Source organism: Jaculus jaculus, chromosome 13 (assembly GCF_020740685.1).
Source record: "Jaculus jaculus isolate mJacJac1 chromosome 13, mJacJac1.mat.Y.cur, whole genome shotgun sequence".
Lineage (NCBI taxonomy): Eukaryota > Metazoa > Chordata > Mammalia > Rodentia > Dipodidae > Jaculus > Jaculus jaculus.
Genome location: NC_059114.1, coordinates 49,231,635 through 49,249,930, shown reverse-complemented (window position 1 = coordinate 49,249,930; position 18,296 = coordinate 49,231,635).

The window sequence follows — 18,296 nt, the reverse complement described above, 5'->3', positions numbered from 1 at the left end:
AGAAACAATCATAACAGAAAGCTCAGTATAAATAATTCTTTGAGTTACCTACTACACACTTCCACAGTGTTCATAAGTGAATGATACTTTAGCATCCAAGAGAACAAAAGTGACCAGTGAACTAACCACATTTATTGCATAAAGCAATATTTTTTATGTGGGTACTGGGGATTGAACTCGGGTCCTCATGCTTGCAAGGAAAGCACTTTATCAGCTGAGCTATCTCTCTGGCCTTTAAAGCAGTTTTAATAAAACTATTTTATTTAAAAATAAAGAAGGAAGCAGTGCCACCTTTTGTTTTTGCCCCAGCAACTGGCTCAGTGCCTACTTTGCCACCTAACAGAACTGAGTTTCTATTTGGCTCAGAAACTGTCTACATTTTGAATTTTTTGGCTTTTGAAATATGCAAATTAAGGTCAAACTGCCTCACATCTGAGATTTAATGGCTAATCTGTTCAGGCAGCTGCTTCTTGGCCATTAAATTACAAGGTGACTGAGTTCATTAAGATTTTCACACACAAGTAACTCTTCAAATTGTATCCCATACTTTTCTAAGAACTTCATGGTCAAAGCTAGTTAGATGAGCTATGGTTATAGCAGAAAGAGCCAATCTGTCGCCATTTGTTTTCCAGTGGACAAAGAGGTATTATTTGCAGGTTGATTGAAACTGGTCATTCGAGCCAAATTCCAGAATGAGGTCATGAAGATCAGTCACTCTGGGGTTTATTGCCAAAGGCAATGAAGAAGAGTTCAGCTTTCTTTGCTAAAAGACATATTACCAAAAATTCAAATTAAGCTTTAAAATTATGATACCTTTCTCTATTATCCAGTATATTTTAAAAATAATGAAGTCCAATATAGGCCTTTAAACACCAGCCTTAAGCTTGAACATCATTTAATAATTACATGACATTGAGTTAGACCAGACATTGTTCAGTTCTGTTCTTCTGTTTCTTCTTCTCTGACAGCTGAACCCTTATCTATTCTATAAAGCTATTCTGAATTTAAAATAGCCTTAAGTGAAATTTATTATTGATATTGCATATAATGTAGAAGTAAGGAATAAAATTAACTACATCATTTGTACAAATAGGCTAAGCCTTTAGCTCAAATTAATCATTGCTAAAATTGTAATTGTACCTCACACAATAGATTATTCATCCAAGTGCTCTTGATTTAAAGAAAAAATTTATCAGCTTTGAACTAAAATTATCTCTTTTAATCAGTAAGCCACTGGAATTGATAAAGCAAAACTTACTTAAAGTTACAATTAATGAAAATGAATTATATCTTGAATCATCATAAATTCAAAGTCAAATAATCATGAGACTTTACAAATTTCAACTGAGAGCTGGGCATGGTGGTTCATTCCTGTAATGCCAGCACTCAGAGGCTGGGGTAGGAGGATCACCTGAGTTTAAGGCCAGCCTGGGTTACAGAGTGAGTTCCAGACTAGCCTGGGCTAGAATGATACCCTGCCTCAAATAGATAAAATTTCAACTGGCCTTGGGATATAACTAAAATATGTAAGTTTTAAAGTATTTCAACAAATTCTGTTAATTATTAAATTATTTAGGAAGTGACTATGAAGTAATTCAACACTGCATTCCAAAGAATATGAAATAACATGGAAAAGCGCTATGATAGAATGTTAACTATAAAAAACAAATCATTAGCTGTTTTTCTCCTAAAGGAATGAACCACTGAGATGGGAAAATCATTTAATTGTTGTTGACGGTACCCTCAAGAAAAACTACATTTGATGCCTCCCGATGCAAAGTTTCCATTTTAATAGTAAAATGTATATAGCATGGTAGACATCAAGTCAAATTTTCTCCAGTGTAACATTACTTAAATCCATAGGTGTTAACTGCTTCTCCCTCCAGGTTCTCCCCAGGGTGCCAGTCAGAGCAGGCTTGTTGGATGAGCTGTTTCTGTGGGGTGTACGCAAGAAGCACCTTCATTTTCCTCCTACTTTGATCTTTAGATATCTTCAGTCAGATCGCCCTTCACTGTCCTGGGATGATTGCTTAAGCATATCCCATGGATTTACAATCTCTTTCCTATCTTAAAAGGTTTCTCTTCTCAGGCACAACATTAATGAATCTCATGGGATAAAAATGAAAACTTTAATGGCTCCAGCTCCTATCACTGTCCGCAGTCGGTTGGAGGAAAGAAGGATGGTCTGTGCTGCACTCTGTGTGTTTACGACTCCCTGATTCAGCTGCTCCACCTTCCTGCCCCACTCGCTGCGCATCCTTGGCTCCTCCAGGGTTGCTGGAGCACACAGCAAAGAGAAGCTGGGTAAGGGAGGGATCAGTCAGCATTCCATCACTATCACAAAATACCCAAGATAAGCAGCTTAAAAGAAAAAAGGTTTGTTGGAGCTCATGATTTCTGTCCATGGTTCCCTGGTCCCTTTACCCTGGGCCTATGGTAGCACAGTACATCCTAGTGGGTTTGTTGTGGTTGTTGTTTTGTTTTGTTTTTATTTGACACAGAGAGAAAACGGGCGCACCAGGGCTCCAGCCACTGTAGATGAACTCCAGATGCGTGTGCCCCTTTGTGCAACTGGCTAATGTGGGTCCTGGAGAATCGAGCCTGGGTCTTTTGGCTTTGCAGGCAAACGCCTTAACCGCTAAGCCATCCCTCCAGCCCAGTACATCCTAGCTGGAATGTGTGACAGAGGCGATCTGGGAAGCAAAGCGAGAGAAAGGAAGGGGCTGTGGTCTAACTTCCTCCAACTAGGCCCCATTCTTCTACTGCTCCCCGATTGTGCCCCAGGTTGGCAGCCAGCCTTTAGCACATGCGCATTCAGGGAACATTTAAAATCCAAACCACAGAAGGGGGCAAATATGCCTGAGCCCATGGGTGCTGTTGTCACTGGCCTCTGCAACAGCAAATGCACGGAAGTTGCCTTGGTCTTGGGAAGCTTGGGATGCTCTGCCGTCAGATACAACCACTTAATGTGCTCTGATGGAGCCAGCTTGCCCCCAGAGCTGGCTACTTCCCCATAGCGTGTTTCTGGGGCAATCCCCACACAAGCCCTTTGATCAAGGCGGCCACACTGGCCAGTCCGGTCCAGGCGATCTACCAGTATTACTTCCAGTGCAAACCCACACTTCACCTTGCTTGAGTCAAGCCCAGGGGACCTCACACCTTAGACCTTTCTACACAAAAGTCATGTCCCAGATCCTCCAAACTCTGGGAGTTCTGAGTCAAAATGTTCTCTGAACTCCCACTAGCCTTCACTCTAGTACCATTTAGTTGGAAGGATTTAGAAGCCCCAAGAAGATCAAGGTGGAAAAGGGTAGCCACCTCCTCCCTCTCTTCCTGGCAGGCTAGAGGCCACAGCACAGAATTCAGGGCTCACCAATCTTCCCAGATGTGTTCATGCTCAATTCTTTACTAAGCCTACAAGAGCATGCTTGTCGTCACCTCTTAACAAGGCTTAACAAAATAGTCTATTATCTTTCCTTAGAATATGAGAGCACCTGCCACCTATTCTCAACTTTTGGTCCTCAATTGAGATTATGAAAAGTCCTGTTCTTTTTTTTGTTTTGTTTTGTTTTTCTGGGTAGGGTCTCACTGTGGTCCAGGCTGACCTGGAATTCACTATGGAGTCTCAGGGTGGCCTTGAACTCATGGCGATCCTCAAAGGCGTGTGCCACCACGACCGGCTCCTGTTCTCCTTTTTTAAATCATAGCCCTGACTCATTAATAAATGCCTTTCATCTACAGCTTCTTCTCAACTCTAATGGGTTGCTGTAAAAATCAAGTGGCAAGTTCATTTCAAATCCTTTTGATTTTCATCTCCATCACTCCAACATCATAAAGGATTTCTAAATAGACCATAAGAATGCTCACATCCGTCTATTTTCTGCAGTGGCTCATAACTGGGACTTAACAGGACCAGGCTTGCCTACTGAACTGGTAGGGCAAGACTGCTGGGTGGGTTTGCTTTGTTTTAGTGGGTGATAAGAAGCGAGACAGGTGACCACATATGAGAGGAAAGGAGATCTTGTGAGGGAATGTGGTAGAGTTTAGGTGATGCTCCCCTTGGTCAGCTCAAGACTTGGCTTTAAGTCCTATGGAGAGAATGGCTGCATAGAGACACCATTAAGAGCTGTTTCTGTATGAGTCTTTGACACTGTGAGATATTTATCTATTTGTTTAAAGACAGGGTCTCATGTAGTTCAGGCTGGCCTCCTACTTACTGTGTAACCAAGAAGAACTTTGAATTTCTAATCCTGCAGCCTCCATCTCAGAAATGATGCGGTGTCAGGCATGAGCCACCATGCCCAGCTGAATCTGGACTGGGCTGGAGGTCAAATCCAGGGCTTCATGAGTGGTAGGCAGGCACTCTACCAACTGAGCTGTCTCCCCAACTCGATACCACATATTTATTTCATCCCTTCTTCCAGGGGCACGACCCTAAGCCGGCATCTATCTTAGACATGCAGAGCAAAGGCTAGCTCTCCAGCCCACATATCCTTGCAAATTTATGTTTCAAAGGAAAGACGTCTTCTCTAAATATACTCAGTATGCAAAGACAGAGGGAGAAAGGAGAACTACGGTGAACCTGCCTTTCAGAGGGTCGTGGGTGGCAAGCAAACAACCCACCCTTCGCTCTGTGTGACAGTGGGAACAAGGCTCTTCTGCTTAGGCAGTGGAGCATCTTTCCTCAGACCCTGGCTTAACCCTCCAGGAAGATCCTCCTCATTTATCTTCCTTTGTCTTCAGGACATACATTATGAAGGAGACATTCCCTGTCAACTGTCCATGTGGCCACATCTGAAATAAGCATTTAGCAAAACATTCTTCCTGGATACTCCTCAGCTTTTACAATCATTTTTTTCTGTAGGCTTTAGTTCAGTTTTACAGGTCTGTTGGTGACAAGTTGTCAACCTTACTTGAGTTGGGTTGTCTTATTGATATATCTTTTGCTGTTGTTTTTTACAATAGAATTTCCCCCATAATAACAACTAGGCTTCTATTCTCCTTTCATTTGCCTCTTCCAGTCTCTACCCTGCTCTGAGCACTGAGAAACTGATGTGGGCATGGACCTCAATGACTCCCTTGCTCTCTGATTTTCTGTCGGGTTTGAACTTCTAGCTCATCAGAAAGACTAACGTGTCTTTCACCCACATCTTTTTCTAGTAAGTTGCCTACAGAGGTAACAGCGCCTGTGGAACACTTCTCTCTGAATTCTGATACCTCCCTCCCCTAGCCCTTCAGGTCTCGGCATGGTAATAGCACCCTGGTACTCCTCTCTCACCCTAGGAGGCTGAACTGTATCTTGTACTTTGATACACTCTCCCCTCATCTTTGTCCATTAGTCTCTTCTAAAGTCCTTCTTCAGATCACTCACATTCAGGCTGCCTTTTATTTGATGCCAGTATCTTATCTGCTACAACATCCAGTTTATTGTTTCTAGTGAAAGATGTATACATACATGAATATAGAAAATTGTACAATGTCATGAAAAGTTACATGAGTTATTTGAGAAACATCAAATTTGTCTTCTATAATGGGTGGAGAGTCAAATCATTTGAAGGTTATGATTATCATATAGCCAAATATACTATTACCATACAGATGAAGGTTACATACATATCTGAAAGAAATGATGTGATAAAAATAATGATCTACTATTCAAAATCATAAATGGTTTTAAAACTTAATGAGAAAGCCAGGCATGGTGGTGAACACCTTTAATCTCAGCACTCGGGAATAAGAGTAAGAAGATCACTGTGAATTTGAGGCCAGCCTGAGACTCCATAGTGAATTCCATGTCAGCCTAGGCTAGAGTGCAACTCTACTTTAAAAAATCAAAACAAAACAAAACAAAAATAATAAGAGATAGTCTGGGCACAGGGGTGCAATCCCAGCATTTGAGAAGATGGTGCAAGAGGATGGATCAAAACCAAGAAAGAGAAAAAGAGAGACAAAGAGAGAAATAAAGGAATTAATGAGAGAATGCTATTTCTTCTATTCTACAATTGGGGAAAGTGAAGATCATAGAGGTTAAACAAGTTGACCTTATCCAAACAATAAGCAGAAGGTCTGGGATTTGAACACAAGAAGCCGAACTTCAAAGCCTGTGTGTTCCACTCCACTCACTGACCTTGGCGTACCTGGAAATAGCTGGGCTTTAGACAAGTTGGTCCGAGATAGCACCAGTATTACAAACCTCAGGGGCTGAAATATGAAACTATAGGATGTCCTACAAGTTCTCATAGTTTAACAGACAATTTTGCAACCAAAAAAGAAATTCAGATTAAAAAACAAACCACAGGACTGTATGATTCTTGGCAACTAACCACTACATACAGGTCAAGTTAGTTCCTCTGTTTCCCCAACACTGCGAACACACCCCGGTATAGCTTCTATTATGACATGATTGTTTTTATGTCTGTCTTCTTCAGGTGTGTGTGTCGGGGGGTGCGCGTTCTTCAAAGAAAAGAAATGTTTTACTCATCTTTGTTAATGTTCTATAATAGATCATTTAATGAAAGACCAATTACTATCTGACCTGTAAATATTCATCTAATCACATTTTAATTAGATTTTCATACAGCTAGCCACAATAGAGGTAAACATTTATTGGGTTGTCATTGGCCACTACATATTTTAAGGACCAATTATTATATTTATACTTATGTGTATTGAGAGAAATATTTAATACAAGCATATATAAAAAGCTAGACAAGAGGAAAAAAAAACTAGCAAACAGAAACAAAAGAAATAAAAAGAAACAAAAACCTAGTTTCTCTAAATTGAGCTTTAGAGACATGAATCAAAGAAAGGGATTTTGTTAATTAATGTCCTGAAAACTTTCTGGCTTATATCCAGCTCAGTTGGCCCTTTTTTTAAAGTAGGTTTCCATATGGCTAATTCATACATCTTACATTTTGATTGACCTTCCTCCCACCCCTCTCTTCCTCCATCCCTCCCCTGAAGCCATTTCCCCCACAAGTATTCTGCTCTCCACTTATATATCTACTATGCCCTAACCTTAAGCCCTTCTCTCTCTTCCTTCCTCATAGCCCCTTCATGGCTTCCTGGTTTCTGCTACTGACTTTTATTCCAGCTCACATACAAATCTAAACATTTGAAACTAGGATCCACATATGAGAGAGAACATGTGGTGTTTAACTTTCTGAGCCTGGGTTACCTCATTTTGTATAATCTTTTCCAGATCCATCCATTTCCCGAAAATTTCACAATTATATTTTTCTTTATAGCTGAATAAAATTTCATTGTATAAATGTAGCATGTCTTCATTATCCATTCATCAGCTGAAGAGCATCTAGGCTGGTTCCATTTCCTAGCTATTATGAATAGCACAGCACTAAACTAGATGAGCAGGTACCTCTATAGCGATGAGTGGAGTTCTTAGAGTTCTTAGGGTAGATGACGAGGTGTGGTAGAGCTGGGTTATATGGTAAATCGAATTGAGTTGTCTCAGGAACTTCCACACCAATTTCCACCATGGCTGTATCAGCTCCCATTTCTACCACCAGTGGAGAAGAGTTCCTCATTCCCCACACCCTAACCAGCACTTACTGTCATTTCACTTTGACTTCTTTCTTTGTTTTTTTTTTGTTGTTGTTGTTCTTGTTCTTATTGTTTTGTTTTTTGTTTTTCTTGGGTTTTTTTTGAGGTAGAGTCTCACTCTAGCCCAGGCTGACCTGGAATTCACTATGTAGTCTCAGGGTGGCCTCAAACTCACGGCGATCCTCCTACCTCTGCCTCCCTAGTGCTGGGATTAAAGGTGTGCACCATCACGCCTGGCTTCATTTGACTTCTTGGTGGTAACCATTCTGACAGGAGTGAGATGAAATCTCAAAGTAGTTTTATTAATTTGTGTATCCCTGATGGATAAGGATAAAGAACATGTTTTCAGATGTTTATTGACCCTTTATATTTCTATTTTGAAGAACTCTCTTTCCAGTTCTATAGTCTGTTTTTCTGATTGGGTTATTTGGTTTGTTATTTAGTTTTTTTTAATTATTTGTATATTCTAGATATTAATCATTTATCAGATGTACAACTGGCACAGGTTTTATCCCATTGTGTAGACTGCCTCTTTGCTGTATCCACAGTGTCCTTCTCTGTGCAAAGCCTTTTAAATTTCATGAGCTATCAGTGGTTATCAGTTGTCTTATTTCCTGAGTGACTGGGGTTCTATTCAGAAAGTCCTTGCAGCCAGGCATGGTGGTGCACGTATTTAATCCCAGCACTCGGGAGGCAGAGGCAGGAGGATCACCTTGAGTTTGAGGCCACCCTGAGACTACATAGTGAATTCCAGGTCAGCCTGGGATAAAATGAGACCCTACCTTGAAAAATAAAGCAAACAACACACACACACAAAAGAAAGTCCTTGCCTATGCCTATATGTTGAAGTGTTTCCCCTATTTTTTCCTTTAAGTTTCAGAGTTTCAGGTTTGATATTAAGGTCTTTGATCCATCTAGGCTTGAGTCTTGTGTGCATGGTGAGATATGAGGATCTATTTTAACTCTTCTAAATATATACATACCATTTTTTTAATGTTTTATTTATCTATTTAAGAAAGAGAGAGAATGGGCATACCAGGGCCTCCAGCCACTGCAAACTATAGACGTATGTGCCACTTTGTGCATCTGGCTTCCATGGGTTCTAGGAAATTGAACCTGGGTCCTTTGGTTTCACAGGCAAGTGCCTTAACCACTGAGCAATCTCTCCAGCCCCTAGATGTACAGTTTTTTCACTGCCACTTGTCAAAGAGACTAGTTTTTCTCCATTGAATTTTTTTTTTGCATTTTTTCATTTTTGTCAAAACTCAGATGGCTGTAGCTGTCTGGGTTCACATCTGTGTTCTCTGTTCTGTTCCATTGATCAACATGTCTCTTCTGTGCAGTGCTGTGCTGGTTTTTGTTACTGTGGCTTTGAAATATATTTGAAAATCAGGTATGCTGATACCACCAGCCTTATTTTTGTTGTTCAGAATTTATCTGGTTGAGTTTGTTTTCTTTTTTTCTGTGCTTATGAATAAAGTTTAGGAATTTTTTTTTCTGTTTCAATGAAGAATACCATTGGGATTTTGGTGAGAATTGTATTAAATGTGTAAATTGCTTTTGGTAAGATGGATATTTCTACAATATTGATTCTGCCAATTTATAAATATGGGAGATATCTTTCCATTTCCCAGTGTCTTCTTCAATTTTCTCTCCCAAGTGCTTTAAAGTTTTCATTGTAGAGAGCCTTCACTTCTTTGGTTAGGTTTATTCCAAGGTACTTTTTTTCTGAATGGGAGTGTTTCTCTGATTCCATCCTCAGCACATTTGTTTTTGGCATGTAGGAAGACTACTGATTTCTCTGTGTTACTGGGTGTTATTTTGTGTCCTGCTACTTTGCTGAAAGCATTCATCAGCTCTCAAACAGTTTTCTGGTAGTCTTAAGAACACCTATTGTATAGAATCATATCATCTGCAAATAATGATAATTTGATTTATTTCCTATTTGTATGTCTTTTATTTGTGTCTCTTATCTTATTGTTGCTATATCTAAGACTTCCAGTACTATATTAAATAAAAGTGGGGAGATTAGATACCCTTGTCTTGTCCCTTATTTTCAATTTGGCATTTCTGAATCTGACCTGCATCTTCTTCTCCAAGCCTGAGAAAATGAGACAAAAGGAACACCCAGAGACCCAACCATGATGTTATGTTCCAAAGTTTTCAGGTGTTCTACGTTTCCCTAATTTAGAGAATCTTTTATTATTTGCTTTATGAAAATGTAGGGGTTTCAATGTATTTAGTGGAGATTACATGCAAAAAGAAAACTACTGAAAATCTGCCTTCAATATAAGACTCAATGTTTTCCATAAATAAGCAGTGCATGTCAATGACTGGTAAAAGAAGTCTTGAATCCATCCTTTAACAATGAGTTAAATTTGCAGAGGATTGGAACAAGGAAGATAAAAAAGAAAGAACAGAAAGAAAAGAAGGCACTTTTGAGAGGACATGAGGTTGAGAATGAATACAACCTGTGAGAAGGCCAGTATGACTAGAAGGCTGACTACGTGTTAGAAGAGATTGGACACAATACTGGAGAATGTTCCCTTTGCCTAGTACTGAGCGTCTGTCAACATTCAGTTAGGAAATCCAGATATACTTTGTAGCTCTTTTAGATAAATACTAGCATTGGTACTTTATAATGAAGCCACTGAAGCTCAGGACAAGAACATAACACACCCCAGGTCACGTGTTTAGTAAAAAGTGGAGCCTGGATTAAACTTGGGTCTCCTTTATGTCACAGATCATATTATTAGTCACTAAATCTTACTTCAGAGATGAGAAAGAGCTATGACATCCTTGGAATACAAGCAATGGAGTTAAGATCAATGCCTTAGAAGATAAGTAAAGTAATAAAATTCATGTTAAAAGAAGAATATAATCTTTTAGTGGAAAAAACACTCTAAAGATGGGGAAATTATGTCAGTTTCTAGCCATAGAAGGCTTGCTTATTCAGTTTTGTACTTAATTTATTCATTCATCAAGTTGTGATTGCATAGTATATTGGCCATAGCTCCACCAGAGAATCAGAAACAGTAAGGTACACACACACACACACACACACACACACACACACACACAATGGGTGCACAGCAGGAGCTGCAGGCCAGTGGAAGGTCTTCTGTACAGCAACTTCAAATTAGCTTTCAATTGACTGGATCAGGCCCACCCAGAACACTGAGAATATTCTCTGTACTAGTCAGGGTTTTCTAGAGGAACAGAACCAATAGAATGAATTGTATTAAAAGGAAATTTATTGGATTAGTTTACAGCAGTCCAACAACAGCAGGTTGCCGGCATAAGAGTCAAGGAATCCGGTAGCTGCTCAGTCCACGAGGCTGGAAGGCTCAGCAGTTCCAATCTGCCACTGAAGGCCTGGAGGTGTCCTGGAGAGACGCTGCTCTTCAGTCCAGGCTGGTCTTCAGTCCACACTGGAAAGCAGCAAGAAGCGAATGGCAAGCAGCACTGGCAGCCAAGTGAGAGAAGGGGATCCTTTCCTTCCCAGAGTTTCCTTAGATAAAGCCCCCCCTCTGAGAGGGGCTGCCCACTCTGGGGGAAGGGCTCATCCTGGGAGAAGGATTCCTCCTTTAGTTAGTCCTTCCTGGAAGCAAACTCAGAGACCCACTTATGAGGAATGTCTGTGGATTCCTAAACAGATCAAGTTGACACAAAGTTAACCATCCCAAGTCCAAGTTTACCCCTTGTCAGCTTGACACCAAACCATATCTCCTTACATCATACTTAAATTCCAAATGAAAACAGTAACAAGGTCATAATTCTCCCTAACATAACTGTCCCATGTACAAACAGAAACACACAATTTCCCCCTCCATACAAATCAAGGTTCCTTAAGGAATGCTTAGTCACTAATATAAATAAGTCAAATACAAATTCAACAGTGGTTTACTAGCAATATGATATTAATCAGTATTAATTACCTCACAGAGAAATAGAGGAAGAACAAAAGCATCTTAATATTGGTGTAGCTATGTACAAATACTATTAACAAGGTAAGACAGAAACACCCATAGCAATTGCAGTCTGTTTTTTGTAACTGGCCATATGGCCTTAGCTGATATTTGTAACTACCTTCTTCTACTACCCATTCTGTATCTCCTCCACCTTCAGTAAGCACCTCAGCAGGTCTTGGTTCTTCACCTGGAAGGGTGACTCATACCTTCATTCCTGAAGGATCTGGGCCATTTATCACACTGCCTTGATTGGGTTGTTGCAGTTGTCCACTGACTTTGATAACAGGGCATGGTAACATCAAGAGACGCCCTAATGGATCTCCTGCACTCCAGACATACTCTTCCTTACCTCCATTGTGGAGGAGCAGTCCCTGTTGTCTGGATCAATCATCTGTGCTATCACTGTAACTCCTTTCTCAGCCTGTTCACTCAAGGGCATCAGGATCCCAAACTGGCCAGGGGGAAGGCTTAGCTTCCAGTTCAATGGAATGCTCTTTATGCCTCCTGGCAAAAGCACTCCCCACTCTGGAACCAAGACCTCTATGCCATCAGAGCATAAGGTTGTGGGAACAAAAAACAAAAATTTGGCTAATGGGTCACTTGGGGTAATGGTAAGTGGGACCATTACCATTTCCATCCCTTGATTCCTGGACCCATGAATCCAGGCTATAGAAGAAATAATACCATATGTAGTACACCAATTCAGAGCATATACAGCCTGCTGGAGGACACTCCCCCAGCCCTCCAACCTATTGCCACCTAGTTGGTGTGGTAGCTGTTTCTTTTTAAAGGCCATTCCACCATTCTATCAAGCCAGCTGCTTCAGGGTGGTGGGGCACATGGTAACCCCAGTGAATCCCATGATCATGAGCCCACTGCTGTACTTCCTTGGCTATGAAGTGAGTTCCTTGGTCGGAAGCAATGCTGTGTGCAATACCATGATGATGGATAAGGCACTCTGTAAGCCCACGGATGGTAGTTTTGGTAGGAGCCTTATGCACATGAAAAGCCAATGCATACCAGAATAAGCATCTATTCCAGTGAGGACAAAATGCTGCCTTTTCCATGGTGGAAGAGGTCCAATATAGTCAACTTGCCACAAAGTTGCAGGCTGGTCACCCTGAGGAATGCTATCACACTGGGGCTCAGGTAGTCTCTCATGCTCACAGATTTGGCACTCAGCAGCAGATGTAGCCAGGTCAGCCTTAGCTAGAGGAAGTCCATGTTGTTGGGCCCATCCATAGCCTGCACCTCGGCCACCATGGTCACTTTTTCATGGGCCCATTGGGCAATGACAAGGGATGGCTGAGGAAAGAGGTTGACCACTATCCGCAGAATGGGTCAGCTTATCTACTTGATTATTAAAATCATCCTCTGATGAAGTCACCTTCTGATGGGCATTAACATGGAACAAATGTATCTTTATATCCTTTGCCCATTCAGAGAGCTCTATCCACATACACCTTCCTCAAATGCCCTTCTCACCAATCTTCCAATTGTGCTCCTTCCAAGCCCTGATCCATCCAGCCAAACCATTGGCCACCGCCCATGAATCAGTGTATAACCGCACATCCAGACATTTTTCCTTCCAAGCAAAATGCACAACCATGTGCACTGCCTGAAGTTCTGCCCTTTGTGAAGACTTCCCTTCATCACAGACTGTCAGTATTGTCCCAGAAAAGGGCTGTAATGCTGCAGCTGTCCACTTCTGGGAGGTGCCCGCATAACGTGCTGAACCATCTGGAAACCATACCCTAGTCCTCTCCTCCTTAGTCAATTGACAATAGGGCACACTCCATGATGCCATAGGTGCATGCTTGGGGACACAAGGCATTGTAACAGGTTAGCAACCATAGGCATTTGGGCAACTTCCTCATGTAACTTACTCATACCTTCAGGTCCTGCTCGAGCCCAATCATGCATATACCACTTCCTCTTGATGATGGACTGCTGCTGCACATGTCCAACTTTATGGCCTGGCAGGTCAGATAACACACAGCTTATAATGGGCAACTCAGGTCACATAGTAACTTAATGACCCATTGTTAAGCATTCAGTTTCTACTAAGGCCCAATAGCAGGCCAAGAGCTGTCTCTCAAAGGGGGAATAACTGTCTGCAGATGATGGCAGAGCCTTGCTCCAGAATCCCAAGGGCCTCCACTGTGATTAAACTATGGAGGCCTGCCAAAGGCTCCAAACAGCACCCCTATCCACCACTGACACCTCAAGTATCACTGGATCATATGGTCCAAGGGGCACAGCATGCTGGACCTGTTGAAGAGCCTTGTCTTGTTCTGGGCCCCACTGAAAACTGCTAGCTTTCTGAGTCACTTGGTATATGGGATGAAGTAAGACACCCAAATGAGGGATGTGCTGACTCCAAAATCTAACTAGGCCCATTAGACTTTGTGCTTCTTTCTTAGTGGTAGGAGGGGCCAGGGGCAACAACTTATCCTTCACCTTAGAAGGAATATCCCTGAATGCCCCACACCACTGAACTCCTAGAAATTTCACCAAGGTGGAACGTCCTTGAATTTTGGATGGATTTATTTCCCATCCCCTGATTCACATACGCTGTACCATCAACTCCAGAGTGGCTGCCACCTCCAGCTCATTTGAACCAATCAGCATAATGTCATTGATATAATGGACCAATGTGACACCTCGTGGAAGGGACAGGTGATCAAGATCCCTGTGAACTAAACTATGACACAGGGCTGAGGAGCTAGTATAACCTTGGGGTAAAACAGTAAATGTGTACTGCTGACCTTGCCAGCTGAAGGCAAATTGTTTCTGGTGGTCCTTATGGACAGCTATGGAGAAGAAAGGAATTGCAAGATCAATAGCTGCATACCAGGTACCAGGAGATATGTTAATCTGCTCAACTAAAGAAACCACAACTGGTACAGCAACTGCAATTGGAGTCACTACCTGATTAAATTTCCAATAATCCACTGTCATTCTCCAGGATCCGTCTGTCTTCTGAACAGACCAAATAAAATAGTTAAAGGGAGATGTGGTGGGAGCCACCACCCCTGCATCCTTCAAGTCCTTTACAGTGGCATTAATTTCTGCAATTCCTCCAGTGATGCAATACTGTTTTTGGTTCACCATTTTCCCTGGTGGAGGGAGTTCCAATGGCTTCCATTTCACCTTTCCAACCATAATAGCCCTCACTCCACAAGTCAGGGAACCAATGTGGGGGCTCCTAAGTATATCAATCCCAATTATGTATTCTGGGACTGGAGAAATAACCACAGGGTGAGTTCTGGGGCCCACTGGACCCACTGTTAATCTAAAATTTGCCAAAACTCCATTGATCACCTGGCTTCCATAAGCACCTACTTTAACTGGAGGGCTACAGTGCTGTGTGGGGTCTCCTGGAATCAATGTCAACTCAGAGCCAGTGTCCAGTAGGCCCCCAAAATTCTGATTATTTCCTTTTCCCTGGTGTACACTTACCCTAGCAAAAGACCACAGACCCCTCTGAGGAAGGATAGGAGTAAGCTTAATATTGAAACTTTTTGGAGTTGTAGGAGGGTCCTTCCTCTAGGGGACCCAGCCACCCCTTCAATCAAGGGGCTCAGGATCTGTAAACCCATTCAAGTCTGGAAACTGGTTAAGAGGCCTTGATTCTCTGTTGCTATGATTCAAAGTGGCCTTTTGTTCCTTTGCTCTGGAACTTTTCTGCTTATATAGATCAAGCAGGAATTCAGTAGGCTTTTTACCTATTTCATTTCTGGGAACACCATGATTAATCAGCCAGTACCAAAGGTCTGCACAAGTCATACTATTACAGCATTGTTTTGCCTCAGCTGTCCAGTACGGTAAACACACTCACCTCACCTTAGGCGATTCAGTGCTGCTACTTGGCCCTTGTTACTGCAAGGTCCAGTTAGGTCCATTGCATCTAAGTCATCAAATGCAGCAACTGCTGTGATGTCTTCTTTACATAAAAGACCAGTGATGGGGATTTTAAGTATGCAGGGCTCCCCCCACAAATCTGTTTCTTATAGTCTTAGTGAAGGGCACATCTTCTGGATGCTCCCGTTGTGGTGGTAAAGATGAGTTTACATGGAAAATCCACTCCAGAATTCCAAGTTCTCTGAGCCTTTTAATCCCTTCATCAACATTAAGCCAAGGGATATCAGGCAGCTGGAGCTCATTCACAGCAGGCCATCTTTGGATCCATATTTCAGCCAACCAATCAAATAAACTCTTGGCACCTCTTGCAACTATATGAGCTGCATTGTTAAATCTAAAATCTCCGCTCAATGGGCCCATTTCAATAAATGCGGCCTGATCTAATCTTATATTCCTTCTGCCATCATCCCACACCCTTAAAATCCATTCCCACCCATATTCCCCATGCTTCTTCCTGCACAAGTTAGAAAGCTCCTGAAGTTCTTTAGGGGTGTACCTCACCTCCTCTCCAATCACACTTTCTAGCTCATCCTTAGGGACCTGCCTAGCCTGCAGCCTTGTTACAATCCTAGAGGCAAAGATGGGTGGGCACTGAGAGGCATCAGCACCTCCTATAGGGAGGGACATTGCTGGTTCCTCAGACAAAGAAGGACTAATTCCCTCAGGCAAGGGTGGAGAGGGCAAGACTTCAGGGTGTGCCCCTAAGGAAGGGAGGCCACATTCTCATGCAAAACAACTTCTTCAGAATCTGAGAGTTCAATGTTCCCAGATTCTTCAGGGTCTTCCCACACATCTCGATCCCAGGACCCAGAGCTTCCTTAGATAAAGCCCACCCTCCACCCCAAGAGGGGCCACCCACTCTGGGGGAAGGGCTCACCCTGGGGGAAGGATTCCTCTTTTAGTTAATCCTTCCTGGAAGCAACCTGAGAGACCCACTTAGGAGGAATGTCTGTGGATTCCTAAACAGATCAAGTTGACAGAAACTTAACCATCACATTCTCTTTTTCTTAAAGTTGATTGTAGGTGCTATGTTTACAAAATACTTTCACAGGATTTGGACTAGCATTTGGCTGAATAACTGGTTGCTATAGCCAAGTTGCCTACCACACGTGCATATATTACTGTATAAATCACCTGGCCCCTGACTACAGAGGATAGAAAACCTGCTCTATAGCACTCTAAGCATAAGCCAAGAAGGAAGGAAAACTATGTCAAGGTCATCATGATCGAAAGAGCAAAACACAGATAATAGCAACATTTCCACGTCCAGTCCACATGCCCTTCACCAGTGAGGCACACATACTGCTGGTTTCTTTCCTCTCTCTAATGAAATACTTCCCCAGTGGCCAGATTATACCAGTAGGAAGTCCTGTATCTTTTGAAGTATTTATCAATGCTCCAAAAATCTTAGCGCAAGCATCCAGCTTTTCAACATCAAGAGGAGACTGAAGACACAAGCTGGTCTGTAGAAGCCCAAGAGTCAGCTGCGGAGGCATCTGTCACTGCCGTACAAAACTGCTCTATGTGTAAGATGCCGGCCTCCTCAGTGCTGTGCAGACGTGCCCTTTCTGGGCCCGAGCTCTGCCTGGCCCATGCATGCATTCTGAAGGTTGCAGTTTCATGTCCACGAGCTCTGCCTTTGCTTCTACAATGAGCACAGCTATGACAGTGCTCAGAGCCCTGTGCAGTTCAGCCACAAGCTGCACCAGGAATGTCCCCTTGAACTTCTAGACCACACTCTGGGCTAGTCAAGAGTTTAAGTTGAACAATATACTGTTCCAAGGAGTGGGAAAGTAAGCCAATCAGAAAATAAATCCATTGGCTAGAGAGATTGCTTAATGGTTAAGGTGCTTGCCTGCAAAGCCTAACAACCCTAGTTCGACTCCCCAGTGGCCACATAAAGCCAGATGTACAAAGTGGCATGTGCATATGGGAATTCGTTTACAGTAACTGAAGGCCCTGACATGCCCATTCTCTCTTTCTTTCTCTCTCTCTCTCTCTCCCCTTACAAATGAATAAATATTTTTAAAAGGAAATAAATTTATTAACAGAAAATATTACATATCTAGTTTTTCTTTTTTAAGTTACATTTCATTATAATACTAAGGCAATTACGTTAGAGAAATTTTGTATATTTAGTCCATATTTGTCTATACAAATTTATAGCCATTGAACTTATATATTGTAAACATTGATCACATGCTACACTTTTTATCATTTTTGTCTTAATGACAGCTTAACATTCTATCCAGATAATATACTCATACAAAACAAACTTCTTCCAACGTTGTTTACAGGTTTGAGCAATATACATAAGACTTTTCTTAAAAATTACTCCCTTAGTTGGAGGGAGGCAGAGGTAGGAGGGTCACCATGAGTTTGAGCTCACCCTGAGACTACATAGTGAATTCCAGGTCAGCCTGGGCTAGAGCAAAACCCTACCTCAAAATGAAACAAAACTAAACAAAATTATTCCCTTAGTATAAAATGCTGGGTGATTGGGTACTAAAGATGATTTTCTGGGGAGCTGGCCGCCCATGTTAGTACTGGATTTTGGTTTCTGGCAATCTGAGCTTGAATGAGTTGTCTCACCCAAGACAAGAGTAGAAAACCAGAGTGTAATTCTGAGACAAAGCCTTCAGCTTCCTAAGGGCCATAAGATAAAAACTATTCTGAGTTGAATAATGGCCCCCTGCCAAGTGTTCATGTCAGGGTTGGAGAGATGGTTTAGCAGCTAAAGCTCTTGCCTGCAAAGTCAAAGGACCCAGATTCTATTTCACAGTACCCACATAAAGCCAGATACACAAGGAAGAGCATGAATCTGGAGTTCATTTGCAATGG